This window comes from Lygodium microphyllum, chromosome 17, assembly GCF_053477565.2.
Source record: "Lygodium microphyllum isolate KBCC chromosome 17, Lygodium_microphyllum_v1.1.10, whole genome shotgun sequence".
Lineage (NCBI taxonomy): Eukaryota > Viridiplantae > Streptophyta > Polypodiopsida > Schizaeales > Lygodiaceae > Lygodium > Lygodium microphyllum.
This window is the reverse complement of record NC_141151.1, coordinates 33,546,089-33,552,838: the sequence shown is the minus strand read 5'-3', so window position 1 is coordinate 33,552,838 and position 6,750 is coordinate 33,546,089. Positions and strand designations below refer to the sequence as shown.

Here is a 6,750-nt window from a genome sequence, read left to right as displayed (position 1 = left end):
TCCTATTGGCATAGGCTGGGCAGTGGGACAGGATGATGCTGATGGAAATAGATATGTAATCCGCTGTCGTGTTGCTGCGCATCCGAGTCGTATACACCTCCATTTCTTTTGTTGTGCATTTGTGTTAATTTCTGCGTGTGATTCATTGTTTGTGTGATGCATTTTAGTAATCCGCAGCCAATGTATATATATATTCCCTTAATGCATTGCACACTGATTATGTTCTGGAGTTACTATCTGAAGTTGAGAAGACTGATCTCAAACCACTCCAACCATGTTTTGACGGTGCCATGAATATGTATTTGTAATTGAAGTGCTATAAAGAAGTGGAGTCATGGCTTCAACAAATTCTTCCCTCATAGCGGTCATTGGAGACGAGGACACCGTGACCGGCTTCATTCTAGCAGGAGTTGGCCATGTTGACATTAGGAGGAAGACCAACTATCTGATTGTGGATAACAAGACTACGGTGAAAACAATCGAAGACACCTTTAAGGAGTTCACAGCCAGGGAAGATATTGCAATTGTTCTCATAAATCAACATATTGCAAATATGATACGGTTCCTGGTCGACGGTTACAACAGGCCAGTGCCTGCCATTCTGGAGATACCTTCCAAAGAGCATCCATATGACCCTGCTCAGGACTCAATTTTGGCACGTGTGAAGCATATGTTCTCTAGTGATCCAGCAGGTCCTACCAGTAGGTGGTGATCAATTATTGACTTGATCTTTTGTAGGCAAGAAGTTCTAAAGAAAAGAAAAGCTAGCCTATTCTGGGGAGATAGGGGGATTTTTTTGAAAAGGCAAAAATGGCGGGCTGCGCCTGGATTGGAGAGGGGGGAGAGCTGGAAAAAAAAACCCGCATGAAAAAGCAGGAAGGATACGAGAGCAACTATGTTCTTGGATGGCAGCCTCTATATCCGATTGTCAAGGAAATGTAATGCTTTGGCATGTGAGTGAAGACGATGTGAAGAAGACAAGCAGGACGATTTGATAGATGCAGTCAGGCTATGCCATGGTGAAGAAAGCTTTGAAGGTGAAAGGAAATATCATGGAGCTCAGAGAAATAAACTGCGCCAGTCGAGGTCCCTGGGACTGAAAGCTGTTGAGAAACAGTATATACTGACGTGGATCTTCTTCCTTCAGGGGATCAGTAATGCACACATGTGGACACGTATCTCTGGATTGTCAACTGTAGCAATTCGCTGTGGTTTTACTTTTTGAACAGATGATGATAGCTACTAGTCTGTTTTGCTAATATCAGCACTGAGATAGGGCTTTTGGCATGATGAAGATGGTTGGTGGGCGGTGCTACACTTGTTGGTTGCTTCAAGGGATCATGCAGGATGATAATGTGCTTAACTATGGCTATTCAAAGTCATCTTATCTCACAGGGAAGTGTTCATATCAATCTACAACACATTGCGCAGTGTTTTTGAATATGTTATAGCTTACACAGCTCATATACCTTCTTATGCTGATACCTGGGGATGGGTTATGGCTTCAGACAAACCATTCCCTTATATAGGACTTGACAGCCTGGATGCAAGGATAAAGCAACGTATTAAAGGTGAACTTAAGTTCATCGATGGAGAAACATTGACTGCAATGACTGTATTAAACAAGACGGTCAAAAGAAGTGTAGCAAGGGAAACACATGTGTACACATCCCGATGCCCACTCAGGATTATATGCTCTCTGGATGCCACCTCATATGACCTCTGAGTCCTTGTTGGCAGATTCTATGGCAGGCTTAAATATGGCATCTTATTTTCACTAAGAAGCTTTGGGAGGTCGGTCCTTCTCTATTCTCTCAAGCACTGACGTGAGGGGAATCCCTTTCTACTGGCTTCGTTCTCTGTGTGCTAAAGTTGGAGACTCTGTTTCAAGCAGTCTGAAACCTTTACCAACAATGCGCAATTCATGATCTACTGTTGCTTGGTCCTTCCTCTGTCGAAATTATTCCGTCTATGAAGTGGCTGTTCTTGTGTTCTCTTCATCTTTAAGACAGCACTTCAACTACTTTGACTGGTATAAATACTGTTGTGTGGTGATTGAAGAACAACTTGGGAACTATAGAAGTGAGCCATGCAATTAAGTATCATTAGCCACATACCATTTTGCGAGCTCTGCTTAGCTGTACATGTATTGGGCATGCCAGAGAAATGAAGGGAAAAGCTTTACATTCATTTCTCTGTAGACTTTCCTGAAACTGGTTTACTTACCCCAGAACTGTGCTGTGTATGGAGGGAATCTTACCTTCTAGGCCTGAACCTGAAATGTCAGAGTTGGAACTTGATGAGTGTGAAGACGTAATTTTGCAAGATGTCAATAGGAGATAAGGAAGAAGCATCAGGATGCCCACGGAACTTCATTGTATTGGCATTGAAAAGATTTCTGAAAATTTGTTCATAGGGATTACTGCCCAGTCCAGCTGAACTCTTTAAGTCTCCTCAAGTCTACGAACCAAAGTCATAACTGTCTTCAAAATTTTGAATATGAACTTCTTGTAGCTTATTTGACAAACAATATAATGAACTTGGCATCAAATATTGTGTTATCGAGATCTTCTTGGTAGTCTTTATTTCTTGCTGTACCTTGAACCCCGTGTTCTACAGCCCTTGCACGATCTCTTCGACACCGCTTTGGAGCTAAAGTTCTTAATGAGCGACAGAGGAGATATCCGCAGATTAAAAGAGAGTTGTGGGGAGTAGTCACTGCACTGAAGTGTGATAAAGGGTATTTTATTGGAGCTTCAGTTGTTGTGAAAACAGATTGTTTGCCTTTGCTTGGCATGATTACTAGCTGTTCGACTCTAGATATAGCAATGCTTCGGTGGATTGCCTACATCAAATCATTGAATCCAGAATTTTGACACATAGCAGGGAAAGATAATCCAGTTGCTGACATGCTATCTAGAGCGAGATATGAGGATGAGGAGTCAATGCTTGCAGAAGATGATGAGACAGAGTTTGCAGCTTCTGTCCTTGTTCATGATTGTCATGTATCTACTGTTGAAGCCTTTATTGAAGAACTTTATGTTGACGAGTGGTTGCAAATTGGACATTATCTAAGTTCATTGACTTGAAGAGTTGATTGGACAGATGATGAATTCAAGAAAATCAGAAGGAAGGCTTATGGATATTTCTTGAAAGATGGTTTTCTTTGGAAGCATCCAAAGAAGAGAGGCGGCTTACCCTTGAGAGTAGTTTGTGAGGTAGCGATGCAGATACAGATTATGCGAGAGTTTCATGAGAGTTCATGGGCTGGTCATAGAGGTGTGTGGGCTACCTATGAGAAAATCAAAGAAAGATACTGGTGGAAAGGGATGTATAAAGATGTTTCTCACTTTGTGGAGACTTGCAAGGACTGCCAGCTTTACTCTTTAGTGCGGCATTGTGATGAGTTGCATCTGACCTATCCACTATGTATGCATTATAAGTGGGTGGTAGACTTGGTTACTTTGCTAGTGGGACTTTGGCAGATGAGATATCTTGTCTTGGCTAGGGAGGATCTTACAAACTATGTTGAAGGCAGATCTTTGCGGATGAAGACCACCACTACAGTATGTAAATTCTTGTTGGAAGAAATATTTTGCAGGTATGGATTTATAGGCAAGATTATAGCTGATCGTGGAGAGCTAGATGCAGACGAAGCTAGAGAATTTTTCTCATGGCTTGGGATTAAGCTGGCTCTTACTACTGCCTATAATCCAGAGGGAAATGGCAAGAGGGAAATGGCAAGAGCGAAAGAGGACATCCGCCGATAGTTAATGCATTGGCAAAAGCTTGTAGAGGTTGGATTGGGGATTGGCTGAGATTACTACCTTTTGCATTGTGGGCAGATCGCTCTACACATAGCGTGACAACTGGATATATGCCTGCAGAGTTGATGTATGGGCAAAAGCCTGTCATGCCTACAGAAATCTGTGCTCTCACGTGGAGTGTTCTTCCATGGCATGAGAATTTATCAAGGGAGGAGCTTCTAGCTCTTCGGATTCGTCAACTAGAGAGAAGGATAGAAGATGTGCAGCTAGCAGTTGATCGTTTGAGGGCAGCCCGACTCAAAACAATGACAGGTTTGATTTGAGGCATCGCTTGAGGCCTAGAGCCATAAAAGAAGGAGATTGGGTTCTAGTCTACGACAGTAGTCTAGAGAATCAGCATAGTAGCATGAGAAAAATGGTTCAAAGATGGTTTGGACCGTATGAGGTGAAATAGGTTTTTGACAATGGTACCTATGAGTTGACTGAATTAGATGGAACAGCATTGAGGGTGCCCATTGCTAGAAAACGGGTCAAGATTTTCAAGAGAAGAGAAGATGAAGAATATTCACTTGAAGCATTGGTAGAAGAAGAGCAGGTAGAAGAAAGTCAAGCAGAAGAAGTAGAGAATATGGATGATGAAGCTGATGGAGAAACTGGTCTACTAGAACCTGATGAAGGACTCAACCTGTTTGTGGACTTGAATGATCCTCGATACTTGGCTCATTCGGAGGATGCGCAGGTTTAGAGGGGATGGATGTCGTGCTGCTGCGCATCCGAGCCGTATACACCTCCATTTTTTTTGTTGTGCATTTGTGTTATTTTTCCGCATGCGATTCATTGTGTGTGATTGATGCATTACGATAATCCGTCCTTTCAGTACCCACATCCAATGTATATATTCCGCTAGTGTGTGTGTGTGTTTCTGTTTGGACGCATGATGTGTGTGTGTTAGAAAAATATGAAAAACTGATGCCAAAGGACATTATCAAGCTCATAATTTCAATGATGATCTCTAAGAAAAGTGCAGGGAATTGTGGAATCAAAGGAAGCTTTGTGGAAGCCGAACATCTAAGTTCAAAAGTTCCCATGAAATAGAGTTGAAGGAAGTCTCTCAAAAGCTGCTTAAGCGAGTAAAGGTACATATTAAAGGATGCGAAAACTCAGGCTCAGCAGCTTCTTCAGTCATCAATAAGCAAGGTGTGAACCATCTCTCAAGGACTCTCAGGAATCCTTCAATGGGGCTATTGACAGCACTAGTGAAGCACCAAGAGAGCATTTTGCCACCCAGTTCTCAAGGCCGAAATCAAAGTTTGTGCGTAGATCTCCTGTTGGTGTAAAGAAACTAGAGGTAGCAATGCCTCAAATTTCTGCTAAAGAGTCTTTGATATCTAAAGCACTAAAGATAAATGATGCTCCACAGAAGAAAGGCTCAAAGATGGATGTAATTATATTCATTGGGCTTTTTTTTATCAAGCTATATTGAAGGAATCAGTGAAAAGTATGGGGGAAAAAGAGGAGGACGATCGACTAATTTGGGGGATGCTGCTGGAAAAAGAGGAGAGTCGTGGAAGATGAGGGTCAATCAAGGAAGAGGTGGATCGGGTGAATATTGAGATACAGCAAGCTGAACGAGATTATGACCTGAATAGAGCTATAGAGCTTAAAATATGGCAGTCTCATGTCTCTTCAAAGACAGCTGGAAGCAGCTGAGAAAGCTTTGGATGAGTATCAGAACTCAGGCAAGCCAATGTTGAGAGAGGAAGTCACAGGAAATGACATTGCTGAGATTGTGAGCAAGTGGACTGGTACGTCTGACAATGGAAAAGCAGGTCGAGGTGGAATTGCAGGAATGAAAGGGAGAGAGCCTGAAAAACAGCAGAAGCACAACAGGAGGATGAAGAGGAAGATGGGGATGACGAATTCCTTCTGCCCACGCTCATTCTTCCCAACAACAAGCGCAAGCAACAGGATGGGGGCGGGCGGAGCAGCAGCAGCAGCAGGATCAAGAGGTCAAGGCCTGTCCTTGGCAATACCGTCTTTGTCGCAGACCTGCACGCGGCCACTACTTCCAAACTGCTGAAGGGCTTCTTTGAGAATTTCGGGGATGTATCCAAGGCCAAAGTGGTTTTGCAGCAGCAGGGCTATGGCTTCGTGACCTTTCAGGCACAAGAGATTGCGGAGGCTATTATCGCTGCAGGAGCTGGCAAGGATGGGCTTCGCACGGATAATAGGAAGATTCGAGTTTATTGGGCTTCTGTCCCTATGCCAAAAGTTGAGACAGTTAACTGGAAGTTGCACATGAGGAATGACTCCACAAAGCACCGTCATCTCCAAGGTTCAGCTCATCAGTATAGATCAAGATTGTTTCGCTCAACCTTGCCCCTTTGCCTTATATGAACCTTACTGAGCACCGTGTTTTAGACGAATCTGACCACATTTGTTGCAGTTAGTTTAGCACAGATTGCGCTGTTGGTCTGACATAAATAACAGGTCCATGACTTCAGCATCCAGCACTACTGGGGCTGATAAAAGATTCCAAGCTTGGTTAATGTCTATGGCAAGCTTTGTTGATCCACAATGAAGGCTATGAGTCTCCTTTGATCTATGTCAGTGCTTGCATAAGAGCTTGTGGAAGCTCTAGTTCATGTCAATGAGTCACTGTGAACAACACTAATTTATCGGCAACAAGTTAGGGAGCGCAGAAGGCGTGGATTTCTAGTGGATAGCACTGATTTACAGGCAGCAAGTCAGGACAATATGATTCCGCTGCTCCTATATGCTTAGAACGGAAGTGCCATGTAGATATGTTCGTGGTTTCTGGGTGTCTGCACAGTTTTTGCCGTGTATGTATTATCCAGCATTCAGAGGTTAAGGTGCAGTCAGGTCAAGTTCCTATTCGTTGTCCTCAATTTGGGTGCATTCAAACACTTGGTTTTGATCAGAGCCTGCCTATCCTCTCTCAGAAATGGTATGACCTCTATAA

At 43.1% G+C, this 6,750-nt stretch overlaps 1 pseudogene; it reads left to right on the top strand.

Moving 5' to 3' along the window:
• The first annotated feature begins 319 nt into the window (after nucleotides 1–319).
• On the top strand, nucleotides 320–742 carry LOC148021770 (V-type proton ATPase subunit F pseudogene; annotated as a pseudogene).
• The last annotated feature ends 6,008 nt before the right edge of the window (nucleotides 743–6,750 follow it).